This window comes from Schistocerca piceifrons, chromosome 2 (genome assembly GCF_021461385.2).
Source record: "Schistocerca piceifrons isolate TAMUIC-IGC-003096 chromosome 2, iqSchPice1.1, whole genome shotgun sequence".
Lineage (NCBI taxonomy): Eukaryota > Metazoa > Arthropoda > Insecta > Orthoptera > Acrididae > Schistocerca > Schistocerca piceifrons.
In genome coordinates, this window is record NC_060139.1 from 302,951,901 (window position 1) to 302,967,898 (window position 15,998).

At 44.9% G+C, this 15,998-nt stretch overlaps 1 protein-coding gene across 1 annotated transcript in view; it reads right to left on the reverse strand.

Moving 5' to 3' along the window:
* Nucleotides 1–15,998, reverse strand: part of LOC124775340 — a 531,162-nt gene that overhangs the window by 274,207 nt on the left and 240,957 nt on the right. The window lies entirely within an intron of this gene.

The window sequence follows — 15,998 nt, forward strand, 5'->3', positions numbered from 1 at the left end:
ATCACACACACCCATGCCCGAGGCAGGATTCGAACCTACGACCGTAGCAGTCCCGCGGTTTCGGACTGTAGCGCCAGAACCGCACGGCCACCGCGGCCGGCTTCTATAAAAGAACCTTTCATTAAAAAAGTACTGAAGCTATGACTTCCTGGGACTAATGTATTCTACCCTATCAAAGAATTATTGTTTTTATTAAATCTGACAATTTATAGGTTAAATAGTAAAGTTCCAAAGGGCCATATAGCATTACCTACCCGATCTTACTCCCCTTTCCCCTACTAAAAGAAATACGTTAGTCATCAGTCACTCCGAGGAAAGCTGAGATATCACATTTGATATAATTTCGCGTCGTCAATTAATGAACGAAATTCGAACCAACCGAGTTTTGGGCCAGATTTGTGACTGAATTCGGGGCTTGCTAACCGCTATACTCAACATATAATTCTCAATGGAAAAAAATCGGCAGATGTAAAATTAATTTCGGGACTACCCTCCGGGAGTGTTATATGACCGTTAGAAGTCAACGATTCATGTAAATTATCTACTGTGTAACGTCGGGATCTCTATGAGGCTTTTCACGGACGGTGCTGTTGTCTATACGAGGGGTAACGAGATGATTTCTTTAGCCATACGGATTGGCTTGACACAGCTGCAATTGAAAAACAAAAATCGAAAAGTGATCAGAATAGAAGAGGACAGGCAACTGCAGCAGTAAATTACCATTTAAAAGGAATATCCGTCTAATGGGAAAGTCTTGTTAGATGTTGTGACAACACCCATTGGCTAAACATCACGAGCAGTAGCTGCGTCGCTTGGCCGTACGTCCGCCGCGAATGTTTACCCAGGGGACACTCTGGAGTAGCCCAGCGAGTTAAGTGCTTGGATTTTGGAGTGGGGTGACGCTCCCGGCTGCGACGAAATGTTGTCCACTTACCACCGTACCGTGCAAGTAATTTTTCTCTTAACCATACTGCTTCGTGTTGCTGCGTACTACTCAGGAACAGGGTGGGCGAAGACTGGCTACTACATCCGTATGGATATTCTTTAATTAATCTAATTTTAGCACTTTTGCCCATATGTGTGTTGCATGTGTGAAGCTGAAGACTTTTGACTCTTCTTTGCCACCACTGACTCTTCGTTGCTACTACTGAGGCGGGATTTCTCAACTATGATTTCATAAATATGCTAGTGATTTCACTCGGTAGTCACAATGTTGAACATATCGCCAACACTGAGCTAAGCGGCAAGGGTGTAGTTTAGTTTTTAAGAGGTGTACTCGAAAAGTAAGTTCCGATTAGATGCAAATTGGAAATCACTGTGAACATCCGTTGGAACTTTGCACGATGTGTTGGGCAGTGTCTTTAGTATACCTTTTGATCACGTCACTTTTTTCAGTTGAGAGTGCAAAGTATCACGTGGAAATGCCTAAAACAACAGTGTCTCCCACCAAGTATGTGGATCTGGTGAGAGAATTCCACTGAAGCTATGCAGCCCACATAACATAAATGTCATCCCTTTCTTTCTTCAAGACAATTTTCAGCGGGATTCTGCAGGAGCAATGAAGACGGTCCTGCAGTGTTTTCGATGGGAAGTGTTTGATCACCTACAAAACAGCCCTTAATTGGCTTCCTCGGTTGTTCATCACTGCTCTCATGAACCGCTGGTTACGAAGACATTTTGGCACAGACGACAAAAGGCAGACCACCATAGAGAATTGGCGGAAAGCACAGGCAGCTGCTTTCTGTGAAGAGGGTACTGGAAAGTTTGTACAACGCCACGACAAATATCTAAGTCGGAGCGGTAACTGTTTAGACAGGTAGCTGGAAGTTGTGGCTAACTGTTGCGAATAAAAAAAAAATTATTTTCATTGTGGTTTTCATTTCGCGACCGATCGGACCTTACTTTCCGAACGGCTCTCTTACAATGACAACGACATTAGAGAATGAAACATGTTTCGCAGTTCCAAATACTATACAGAAATTGTTGCACATAATTTTATTTATTTTCTTACATTAATAGATAAATATACTGTCTTGTGAGAGAGATTCTAGCTCAGACGTGGGCTTACCAGCAATCGTTCTTTCCGTGAATCATTCGACACGGGACCAGAAAAAAAGGGAAGTGATGGTGGCATAAAAGTACCCTCTGCTACACGTCGTAAGTAGCCTGTGGGCTATAGATGCGACTGTAGATGTAGGTGGCGAATCGATACGCATATTGCGGAGTGCTTTAAGATTTGCACATAATCGAACCTACCAGCTCTTTAGCGTAGTCTTGAGAATCGCCAGTCTCTTGTTAGCTACGAGGCAAGGACTCGGTGAAGCCCCCTACGCCTTGCACTTGCGGAGCTTTCCATTACTCCGTAGCCTGCACTGTACCAGACTTTACGCACCGACTGCCCTTAACGGAAGTCCGCATTCCTCAGGCTTCAGGTGGAAGAGGAGTGGGGAGGAGGAGATAGAGGGAGGCACCATCTTGCGTCCCGCTGCGTGGTCCATGCTGTCGGCATCGGCGGATGTGGGTCAACTGCTGTGACCGAACGAGATAGCGCAGTACTTCAGGCTCTGGACTCGCGTACCAGGAGAGCGGGGTTCAATGGTGAGTACCGCCATAGGGTTAAGATTTTCCGTGGATTCCCTAAGCTGATCGAGGCCAATACTATGACGGTTGCTTCGGAAAGAGCATGGGAGGTTTTCCTCTCCATCACTGTGCACTCGTAATTAGTGCCCGGTGTCTAGTGGCCTCGTCATTGAGCGCAGGTTCATCTCTAATCTTTGTTGCTTCTTTCATGTACTCCGCTCTTAATAAGACGACTGGGTGAACTGTTGCGGTGGTTTATCTCGATCTCGTTTTCTATCCTTCGAGTCATCGAGTAAAACGGAAGTGATATCTGGCGTTCCCCAAGGTAGGCTCTCTACTGTTCTTAATCTGAACAAATATTTCAGCAGACTGTCTGAGCAGCCCTCTTAGATTTTTTGCAGAGGATGCTGTCATTTGCCGTCTTTTAAAGTCGTTAAATGATCGAAGCCAATTGCAAAGTGCTTTAGACGTCCGTATTGTGAGAAAAGTGATAATAAAAACATGTCGTGTGAGGTAGGGCCTCCCGTCGTGTAGACCGTTCGCCGGGTGCAAGTCTTTCGATTTGACGGCACTTCGGCGACTTGCGTGTCGATGGGGATGAAATGATGATGATTAGGATAACACAACACCCAGTCCCTGAGCGGAGAAAATCTCCGACCCAGCCGGGAATCGAACCCGGGCTCTTAGGATTGACATGCTGTCGCGCTGACCACTCAGCTACGGGGGGCGGACAAAGTGTCAATGGATCCTAGATAACGAAAAGTGTGAGGTCATCTACGTGAGAACTGAAAGAAATCCGTTAAATTTTGTTTACATGATAAATAACACAAATTTCAAAGCTGTCAGTTCAACTAAATACCTAGGGACTAAAATAACGATAAACTTAATTTGGAACGATCACATGTGGGGAAGGCGAACCAAAGACTGGGTTTTATTAGCAGAACACAAAGAACACGCAACAAATGCACTAACGAGACTGCTTGAACTGCGCTCGCCTGTGCTCTGCTAGAACATTGCTGCGCGGTAAGGGATCCTTCCCATGTTGAGCTGACGGAGGATATCAAAAAACTCCAAAGAAGGGCAGCTCGTTTCTTGTTATCGCGAAATAGTGGAGAGAGTGTCACGGATATAATATACGGGTTGGGGCGCCAATTGTTAAAACAAAGGCGTTCTTCATTGTGGCGAGATCTTTTCACAAAATTTCAATCGCCATCTTACTCATTCGAATGCGAAAGTACAGGGTGTGTCAGGCGGAAAGGTACATGCTTTGAGGGACGATAGGATTGCTGATTCTGAACAACAAATGTCGTATGGTTTCCGAAATAGAACCCATTTAATTTATATTGTTATTTATTTTCTGTATTATTCAAACGTTGTTATTGTTTACAACGTGCCATGGTAGTGTAGAGGAAATTGAGACGAATAATTTCATACAGGTCATTTGTGGTCTATCAAAAAAATGGCTCTGAGCACTATGCGACTTAACGTCTGAGGTCATCAGTCGCCTAGAACTTAGAACTAATTAAACCTAACTAACCTAAGAACATCACACACATCCATGCCCGAGGCAGGATTCGAACCTGCGAACGTAGCGGTCGCTCGGTTCCAGATTGTAGCGCCTAGAACCGCACGGCCACTCTGGTCGGCATTTGTGGTCTATCAAGTCGAGAAAAGGCTTCCAACTGGCCTTCAAAAACTACCTAAGCTATAGCGCATGCACGTCGCCCGAGTTTCTCAATATTGTCGCGCCCTCTTCTCGTAACTATTAGTCCTCATCATCATCATCATCATCATCATTTAAGACTGATTATGCCTTTCAGCGTTCAGTCTGGAGCATAGCACCCCTTATACAGTTCCTCCATGATCCCCTATTCAGTGCTAACATTGGTGCCTCTTCTGATGTTAAACCTATTACTTCAAAATCATACTTAACCGAATCCAGGTACCTTCTCCTCGGTCTGCCCCGACTCCTCCTACCCTCTACTGCTGAATCCATGAGTCTCTTGGGTAACCTTGCTTCTCCCATGCGTGTAACATGACCCCACCATCTAAGCCTGTTCGCCCTGACTGCTACATCTATAGCGTTCATTCCCAGTTTTTCTTTGATTTCCTCATTGTGGACACCCTCCTGCCATTGTTCCCATCTACTAGTACCTGCAATCATCTTAGCTACTTTCATATCCGTAACCTTGTTGATAAGGTAACCTGAATCCACCCAGCTTTCGCTCCCATACAACAAAGTTGGTCGAAAGATCGAACGGTGCACAGATAACTTAGTCTTGGTACTGACTTCCTTCTTGCAGAAGAGAGTAGATCGTAGCTGAGCGCTCACTGCATTAGCTTTGCTACACCTCGCTTCCAGTTCTTTCACTATGTTGCCATCCTGTGAGAATATGCATCCTAAGTACTTGAAACCGTCCACCTGTTCTAACTTTGTTCCTCCTATTTGGCACTCAATCCGTTTATATTTCTTTCCCACTGACATTACTTTCGTTTTGGAGATGCTAATCTTCATACCATAGTCCTTACATTTCTGATCTAGCTCTGAAATATTACTTTGCAAACTTTCAATCGAATCTGCCATCACAACTAAGTCATCCGCATATGCAAGACTGCTTATTTTGTGTTCACATATCTTAATCTCACCCAGCCAGTCTATTGTTTTCAACATATGATCCATAAATAATATGAACAACAGTGGAGACAGGTTGCAGCCTTGTCTTACCCCTGAAACTACTCTGAACCATGAACTCAATTTACCGTCAACTCTAACTGCTGCCTGACTATCCATGTAAAGACCTTTAATTGCTTGCAAAAGTTTGCCTCCTATTCCATAATCTTGTAGAACAGACAATAACTTCCTCCTAGGAACCCAGTCATATGCCTTTTCTAGATCTATAAAGCATAGATACAATTCCCTGTTCCACTCATAAGACTTCTCCATTATTTGCCGTAAGCTAAAGATCTGGTCCTGACAACCTCTAAGAGGCCTAAACCCACACTGATTTTCATCCAATTGGTCCTCAACTAATACTCGCACTTTCCTTTCAACAATACCTGAGAAGATTTTACCCACAACGCTGATTAAAGAGATACCTCTGTAGTTGTTACAATCTTTTCTGTTTCCATGTTTAAAGATTGGTGTGATTACTGCTTTTGTCCAGTCTGATGGAACCTGTCCCGACTCCCAGGCCATTTCAATTATCCTGTGTAGCCATTTAAGACCTAGAGAAAAAAATGAGTAGGATCTTCTTTTACGAAATTTAATGTAGTTTAATTTTGTACTGCTGGAGGTGCGGTTTTCGTGTTATTCCAGAACAACTTACAAAGGTGATATTAAATGTGTTTTATCTCGGAAGCAATTTGGAACGGGGCAAATGTCCATATGAAGTTTTTTGTTCAGAATCACTAATCATATTGTCAACCCCTCAAAACACATACCTTTCCTCCTGACTCGGCCTATATTTTGTAAACGCCCACCTACATAGGGAAAAATGATCACCGTAATAAATTAAGAGAAATCAGGGCTCGTGCAGAAAGATTTAGGGGTTCGTTTTCCCCACGCACTATTCGAGAGCGAAATGGTGGAGAAATACTGTGAAACTGGTTCGATGAAACCTACGCCACGCACTTAAATGCGTGTAGGAGAGTACTTATATAGATACAGATAGAGATTTGACTGTGGAATAATGGAATCGTTTCGCCTTGTGGGATAAAACACGTTTCCTGCTACACCAGGTCCACAGTCAGTCACGCCCGGGTGGGCTATCATTTAGGCGAAGGGCCTCAAAACAAGTACAGCGCCACGGACGCAGGCCGCTGGGAGAAGTTTTAAGCTCTGTGATACACACATCTCAGCATCCGTGGGATCTGAGATAGCAATCGATGCCACCATACGGCCGTGGACTATGCGAACATTGCTACACACCACCTGCAGCCCTTCATGTGATGGCACTTTCCAACAGGATAACTGTCCGTGTAAAAAATTGCCACAAATTGTGGTTTGAGTAGCATTAGTTGGCTTTACCACCAAATTCTCCTATTCTGAAACCTATGGAATATTGCTGGACGCTAGCTCGGCACGACAAACAACAGGCCCGTGGTTTATGGAAAGTGCGTAACCTGTGCGTAGACATCTGGTTCCACAAACCTCGTAAAACCTACCATTCCAAGCAGAATCGCTGCTCTGCTGCGTTCCAAATGTGGACCAACCCGCTATTTAGCAAGGGGTAGTAATGTTTTGGTTCTGCAGGGTATGTTTCCACATGCTTCGCAGCGTTGCATCACTGGGGGGGGGGGGGGGGGGGGTTACTGAAAGCGATTCGTGTTGCACAGTGAACTACGCTGTCGAGATTCATTCGTAATGAAATATCTGCTGTATTCCAGCTTGTGGGCTGCGGTTACAGGAGGTTGGATAAACTAGAAGGATGGACGATTAGTGTTTAACATCTCATCCTTAACGACATCATTAGAGGAGAATCACAAAGTCAGGTAAGGGAAGGATAAGGAAGAAAACAGACGCTGTCCTCTCAGACGAACCATCTCGGGATTTACCTTAAACAATTTACGAAAACCACAGAAAATCGAAATCTGTGTGGTCGGACGGAGAATGCGAGCCCATCGTACTAAACTACAAGCAATCAACTGAAATTTGATAATGCTGCGTGCAATAAATAAATTTCATCGACAATTTTTGTTCGTGTGGTGACCGGTGATGAAAATGCCGTGTAGGCAGTTGTTTCTTCGAACTCTTAATGAGTTCTGTATGTCTCATTGTTTACTGAGTTCAACTGTCAAACAATTATTTCTCAACTATAACGAGTCCGTTATTTTGATATCTAAAAAGGCGATTGAATTATATACGTCGTGCAAAGGCTTTTATTTGTAATAATAATTCATCTGGGTTTCACAATTATGTTTTTTTACGAGCTGCTATTAAAAAAATATCCATTACTACATCGCCAGTTTGTTGCTTCCATTCCTTTAGAAATGGCTGTAATACTTTGATGTTCCTGATGCAGTCTAATCACACTTAGTGGTCATCCCCTGATGTGCCTTTTTATCTTACTACTTTTAGTCTAGTGATAAAATACCTTTGAAAGATCCACTGCTTGTACCGCTAACGGCAGAACGTTTGTTTGTGCTCTCCACCGGTAAATTTTGAACAAATTTAAGAGCGTCGTACCTGTGATTATACAACAGGGAATCGGATGAATACCGAACACCCGTCACAACAGAACCATGGAATGGTTGCATTCAAAAGAATCATCACACATGTGAAAGCATTTATCGCACTGGGAACGAGACGATCAGTTCCTCTTTCGTAGAACGCGGTCGGCTGCTGACACATCCACAACCGCAACAACTCTTCCACTTCCACGTCCGACTGAAACGGAGGTCCACTCACGTCTTTCTTCAGATCGACGAATCACAAGATGAAAGATCCTGGCTATACGGAAGATGTGTCAGTGTTTCAGAACCAAGTTGCTGAAGCATAGCCTCTGTCTGATTGGCAGTGAGGGAGAGGGCGTTATCGTAACACGGGGTGATACCGTCCGACAGCCCGCGGTGAAACGGCGAAGTCAGCATTGGAAACATACACGTCTCCATCGCCAAAGAAAGCCAAAGCTGTTCACGCAAGTTCCGGTAAGGTTATGGTGACATTCTTTTCAGACTGCAGTAACCCTCCAACGGTCAAGTTAGCCGAGCGTGGAACAGTAATCAATGTGCAGCGCTATGAAGACACTTTGCAGTAACTGCAAAAAACGCTCAGGAATGCTGGCGGACGGAATTATCCTGTTGCATACCACAAATCGATAAAGGATATGCTTCAGCGATTTGGTTGGGAAACACTGCGACATCTTCCGTTGAGTCTGGATCTTTCACCGTGTGACTTTCACAGCTTTGGTGACCTAAAGAAAGACATGCATATACGTCAGTTTCAGTAGGACGAGGAAGGGCAACAGTGAAAGTTCCTGGCAGATTAAAACTGTGTGCCGGACCGAGGCTCGAATTCGGGACCTATGCCTTTCGCGGGCAAGTGCTGTACCAACTTGGCTACCCAAGCACGACTGACGCCCCGTCCGCACAGCTTTCATAACAGTTTCATATCAGCGCACACTCCGCTGCAGAGTGAAAAATCTCATTCTGGAAACATCCCCCAGGTTGTGGCTAAGCCACGTCTCTTCAATATCCTTTCTTTCAGGAGTTCCAGTTCTGCGAGGTTCGCAGGAGAGCTTCTGTAAAGTTTGGAAGGTAGGAGAAGAGGTACTGGCAGAAGTAATGCTGTGAAGACGGGGCGTGAGTCGTGCTTGGGTAGCTCAGTTGGTAGAGCACTTGCCCGCGAAAGGCAAAGGTCCCGAGTTGGAGTATCGGTCCGGCACACAGTTTTAATCTACCAGGAAGTTTCATATCAGCGCACACTCCGCTGCAGAGTGAAAATCTCATTCTGAAGTACAAGAGTGGGAGCGGTGGTGGATACGTCAGCTGCCGACCGCCTTCTGCGGAAAAAGAATTGATCATCTGCTCTCCCAGTGGTATTAATGTCTCAGCGGGTGAAGTAATTACTTTTTAATGGAACCATTCCTTGGTCCGATTGTGACGGGTATTCGGTCTTCATTTGACTGCCCCTTACACTACTGATTCGTTTTAGGTGGCACAATTTTCCAGTATTATTGACCTGGCCTTTTACGTCCTTGATGTGGCCGCCCGGTAGGGCATAAGACCCCCGTCATCAAGCTCGCAATCTCCGTCCACTCATTAACTGGCAGATTCTGCTCGACAGTTACCAATAGTACAGGTTCTTTTAGGTATGTTAAATCATAAATGGTACCCCGAGCGAGCTGGTGATGGATATTTTATTTTCACCACCCCACCATATGTATGTACTTTAAAAAACAGGCATAAATGGAGAATGTTGATAATAGGTCACAGGTCACACCAATATTCAAGAAAGCTAGTAGGAGTAATCCACTAAATTACAGGCCTATATCGTTAACGTCTATATGCAGTAGGGTTTTGGAACATATATTGTGTTCGAACATTATGAATTACCTTGGAGAAAACGGTCTATTGACATACAGTCAACATGGGTTTAGAATACATCGTTTCTGTGAAACACAACTAGCTCTTTATTCACATGAAGTGTTGGGTGCTATTGACAAGGGATTTCAGATCGATTCCGTATTTCTGGATTTCCTGAAGGCTTTTGACACTGTACCACACAAGCGGCTTGTAGTGAAATTGCGTGCTTATGGAATATCGTCTCAGTTATGTGACTGGATTTGTGATTTCCTGGCAGAGAGGTCACAGTTCGTTGTAACTGACGGAAAGTCATCGAGTAAAACAGAAGTGATTTCAGGCGTTCCCCGAGGTAGTGTTATAGGCCCTTTGCTGTTCCTTATCTATACAAACGATTTGGGAGACAATCTGAGCAGCCGTCTTAGGTTGTTTGCAGATGACGATGTCGTTTATGGATAATAAAGTCATCAGAAGATCAGAACAAAGTGCAAAACGATTTAGAAAAGATATCTGAATGGTGCGAAATGTGACAGTTGACTCTAAATAATGAAAAGTGTGAGGTCATCCACATGAGTACTAAAAGGAATCCGTTAAACTTCGGTTACACGATAAAGCACTCAAATCTAAAGGCCGTAAATTCAACTAAATACCTAGGAATTACAATTATGAAGAACTTAAATTGGAAGGAACACACAGAAAATGTTGTGTGGAAGGCTAACGAAAGACTGTGTTTTATTGGCAGACACTTATAAAATGTAACGGACCTACTAAGGAGACTGCCTACACCAAGCTTGTCCGTCCTCTTTTAGAATACTGTTGCGTGGTGTGGGATCCTTACCAGATAGGACTGACGGGGTAGAACGAAAAAGTTCAAAGAAAGGCAGCACGTTTTATCGCGAAATATGGGAGAGAGTGTCACAGAAATGATACAGGATTTGGGCTGAACATCTTTAAAAGAAAGGCGTTTTTCGTTACGACGGAATCTTCCCCCGAAATGCCAATCACAAACTTTCTTCTCCGAATGCGAAAATATTTTGTTTACACCGACTCACATAGGGAGGAACGATCACCACGATAAAATGAGGGACATCAGAGAGATGTAGGTGTTCAGTCTTTCTGCGCGCTATACGAGATTGGAATAACAGAGAACTGTGAAGATGGTTCGATGAACCCTCTGCCAGGCACTTAAATGTGATTTGCAGAGTATCCATGTAGATGCAGATGTAGATATGTATTGTACAGCTGTCGAGGATTTCTAAGTAATTCTGTTACTTCCTGTGTACTACAAAAATTGTTGTCGAGAAAATTCGACTGGCATAAGGACCAAAAAGTTGCCACCAGACGGTGCAAGAGACTGGACTCTCAGAGAAACGAAAACGAAGCAGAAACGGCGCTCGTGTTTGACGAGGCCTGGGGAACTGGTGCCTGGGGCCACTCTGCTCAAGGACAGGCGCAGACTTGGGTCCCAGCGGCCGTCGCCTCGGGCCCGTGCGTGCCCGTGCTTTGGAGGATGGCGTGCAGACGTCTGAGCGGTCTTGCCGAGACTCCACCTGCCCACGCCGCAGGCCGCTGTCCAGAGAGAACAGGCTGTCAGCCGCCGACTGAGGCGTCGCACGCGAACAGTCTGAAGTGCATGAGGAGACGCTTTGTTCGAAGTCGCTCTCCAGCAGCCGGGCCATTTTGGACTCGAAGGTCAACAACATCATGTAATCGCTTGTGGCGCTTTCTTCATCATAAAAGCGCTTCGATCTGGTCTGTTAGATAATCTACCTGAAGACCTAACGGATGTAATAGACAGTGATGCGTACGTACATCTACATTATCGGTCAAAAGTTTTCGATCACCTATCACAATTACGGATTTGTGCTTAAAACAGGGATTTACTTTTGAATATTATATGAAATCCCCCTTTTTTAATACGCTGAAGCGCCAAAGAAACTGGTAGAGGCATGCGTATTTAAATACAGGGATACGTAAACAGGCAGAATACAGACATGCGGTCGGCAACGCCTATATAAGACGGCAAGTTTCTGGCGCAGATAGATTACTGCTGCTACAGTCGCAATTTACACTACTGTTGTGGTTTCGACAGGTACGATTCACAGCTAATCCAGCGATATGTTATGTGAAACACGGAAATTTAGTTCGGACATGGAAAGCGTGCTCAGACAGCCTGAATGATTAAGGTGACCGCTCGCGATAAGCGGGAAATCCGGATTCGAGTCCTGGTCCGGCACATGTTGTCGATTACTAGTACACTGAAGTCCATAAAATTTCGTAATATATCAGAGTCATCGAAGACGATTGTTCAAGTTTTTTTTCAAGAATTGCTTCTTTCCGTCTTAGGAAAATTACACTACTGGCCATTAAAATTGCTACACCACGAAGATGACGTGCTACAGACGCGAAATTTAATCGACAGGAAGAAGATGCTGTGATATGCAAATGATTAGCTTTTCAGAGCATTCACGCAAAGTTGGCGCCGGTGCCGACACCTACAACGTGCTGACATGAGGCCAGTTTTCAACCGATTTCTCATACACAAACATCAGTTGACCGGCGTTGCCTCGTGAAACGTTGTTGTGATGCTTCGTGTAAGGAGGAGAAATGCGTACCATCACGTTTCCGACTATGATAAAGGTCGGAGTGTAGCCTATCGCGATTTCGGTTTATCGTATCGTGACATTGCTGCTCGCGTTGGTCGAGATCCAATGACTGTTAGCAGAATATGGAATCGGTGAGTTCAGGACGGTAATATGGAACGCCGTGCTGGATCCCAACGACCTCGTATCACTAGCAGTCGAGATCACAGCTATCTTACCGCAAGGGCTGTAACGGATCGTGCAGCCACGTCTCGATCCCTGAGTCAACAGATGTGGACGTGTGCAAGACAACAACCATCTGCACGAACAGTTCGACGACGTTTGCAGCAGCATGGACTATCAGCTCGGAGACCATGGCTGCGGTTACCCTTGACGCTGCATCGCAGACAGGAGCCCCTGCGATGGTGGACAGGAACCTGGGTGCACGAATGGCAAAACGTCATTTTTTCGGATGAATCCAGGTTCTGTTAACAGCATCATGATGGTCGCATCCGTGCTTGGCGACATCGCGGTGAACGCACATTGGAAGCGTGTATTCGTCATCGCCATACTGACGTATCACCCGGCATGATGGTATGGGGTGCCATTGGTTACACGTCTCGGTCACCTCTTGTTCGCATTGACGGCACTTTGAACAGTGGACGTTACATTTCAGATGTGTTACGACCCATGGTTCTACCATTTATTCGATCCATGAGAAACCCTACATTTCAGCAGGATAATGCACGACTGCATGTTGCAGGTCCTGTACGGGCCTTTCTGAATACAGAAAATGTTCGACTGCTGCCCTGGCCAGCAAATTCTCCAGATCTCTCACCAATTGAAAACGTCTGGTCAATGGTGGCCGAGCAACTGGCTCGTCACAATACGCCAGTCACTACTCTTGGTGAACTGTGGTATCGTGTTGAAGCTGCATGAGCAGTTGTACCTGTACACGCCATCCCAGCTCTGTCTGACTCAATGCCCAGGCGTATCAAGGCCGTTATTAGGGCCAGACGTGGTTGTTCTGGGTACTGATTTCTCAGGATCTATGCACCCAAATTGCGTGAAAATGTAATCACATGTCAGTTCTAGTATAATATTTTTGTCCAATGAATACCCGTTTATCATCTGCATTTCTTCTTGGTGTAGCAATTTTAATGTCCAGTAGCGTATCAAAATTTAAGTGAGTTTGATTGTGGTGTTATAGTCGGCGTATGACCGATGAGGCACAGCATCTCTGAGATAGCGACGAAGTGGGGATTTTCCCGTACGACCATTTCACGAGTGTACCGTGAATATGAGGAACCAGTAACACATCAAATCTCTGACATCACTGCGCCGGAAGAAGTTACTGCTTCCGCAAATTGCTGCAGATTTCAGTGCTGGGCGATCAACAAGTGTCAGCGTGAGAACCATTCAACGAAACATCTTCGATATGGGCTTTCGGAGCCGAGGACCCACTCTCGTGCCCTTGGTGACTGCACGACACAAAACTGTACACCTTGCCTGGATCCGTCAACATAGACATTGGACTGTCGATGACTGGAAACATGTTGCCTGGTCGGACGTGCCTCGTTTCAAATTGTATCGAGCGGATGGAGATGTAGGAGTATGGAGACAATCTCGTGAATCTATGGACCCTGCATGTCAGCAGGGGACTGTTCAAGCTGGTGGAGTCTCTGTGATGGTGTGGGGCGTGTGCAGTTAGAGTGATATGGGACCCCTGATACGTCTAGATAAATCTCTGACAGATGACACATACTTAAGCATCCTTCTGATCACCATCATCCTTTCATGTCCATTGTGCATTCTGATGGACTTTGACAATTCCAGCAGGACAATGTGAAACCCCACAAGTCCAAAATTGCTACAACGTGGCTCCAGGAACACTCTTCTGTGTTTAAACACTTCCACTGGCCATCAAACTCCCCAGACACGAACATTATTGGGCATATCTGGGATGCTATGCAACGTGCTGTTCAGAAGAGATCTCTGCCGCCTCGTATTCTTACGGATTTATGGACAACCCTGCAGGATTCACGCTGTCAGTTCCCTCCAGCGCTACTTCAGACATTTGTCGAGTCCATGTCACGTCGTGTAGTATCAAATGGCTCTGAGCACTATGGGACTTAACAGCTATGGTCATCAGTCCCCTAGAACTTAGAACTACTTAAACCTAACTAACCTAAGGACATCACACAACACCCAGTCATCACGAGGCAGAGAAAATCCCTGACCCCGCCGGGAATCGAACCCGGGAACCCGGGCGTGGGAAGCGAGAACGACCACGAGCTGCGGACCGTGTAGTATCATTTCTGCGTGCTCGCGGGGGCCGTACACCATATTAGGCAGGCGTACCAGTTTCTTTGGCTCTTCAGTGTATATATAAGGCGACGACAATCAACGATATTGTATTTCAATGCGGATGCACACAATGCTCGATCTCTAATGGGAATCAAGGACTTCGAGTAAGAGTTTGATGGGTACGTGTCGCTACGTCACTAGTTAGTAACAGGCTTGGAATTTGTGCGGCAGGGAGGAGTGATCGGATGGTCGAAGCTGTTAAGCCTACCGCTCTCGTAAAGCGAAAATGCGGGTTCGAGTCCCGGTCCAGCACAGATTTTCACCCGCTACCAATGATACATTTCAATGCCCAAATACGGCTAACGTCATTAGAACCATTGAACACTGACAGTTCGTACTGCCGTTCTTTGAAATCGTTCAATACCTCGTAATAATCCCAATTGGTACGGATCCCACACACCTGAGTAATATTCAAGGATGGATCGCAAGAGTGTCTTGTAAGCAATCTCCTTTCTACACTGACTGCATTTTCCCAGCATCCTACCAATGAACTGAAATCTGTCACCAGCTTTACGTACTCCTGGGACTATCTGATCATTCCGGTTCATATTCCTACAAGTAATTACACCTAGCTAAAAATGGTTCAAATGGCTCTGAGCACTATGGGACTTCACTTCTGAGGTCATCAGTCCCCTAGAACTTAGAACTACTTATACCTAACTAACCTAAGGACATCACACACATCCATGCTCGAGGCAGGATTCGAACCTGCGACCGTAGCGGCCACACCTAGCTATTTGTATGAGTTACTTGATTCTGATAGAGGCTCACTGATACTATGGTCACAAAACGTTATTTATTTTCTTAAGTGCAGAGTTTTACATTTCACAAAGTTATATCAGACATTCACTGCAAAAAAGTTGCTAGATTTTTGGTTTTCCCCCGTCAGATTCCCTTGAAATACGCAGTTGGATGCGAACTTTACTATGAAATGGTATTAGCTTTCACATTTCTACCAAATTCTTCCTCACACCACAAAAACGTATCTTAGCTTCACAATCGTAGGATTACTTCATTTTCATACAACCTCGATGCCACGAGGGATAGAATCTCCTCTTCCAGGCTACATAAAAAAGTCCTTTTAAAAAACGTAGTGTTGGATTCCATCTTTTCCTATAAACTAAACATTACGAATGGCACTGACAGCGACTTCAACTGCAATAATCTCGTGGTTCAAATATATATAACTTTGTCACCGACAAATTTCAGTAGTAATGTCTTCTTTTGTTTAAATCTCCCGATAGTACTTTGATTTAGACAAAGCAGAGGCGCGTGCTGTGATAATTTCGAGAGTGATTGCATGACTACAGTCATGTTACTGATGCTAATTAATGGAGACTTTTGAACTACTAACATAACATTGATATAATGTACGAGGGATATTCGGAAAGTAAGGTCCGATCAAGCACGAAATGGAATCCACAATGAAAATCAGATGAAGCTTTGCAC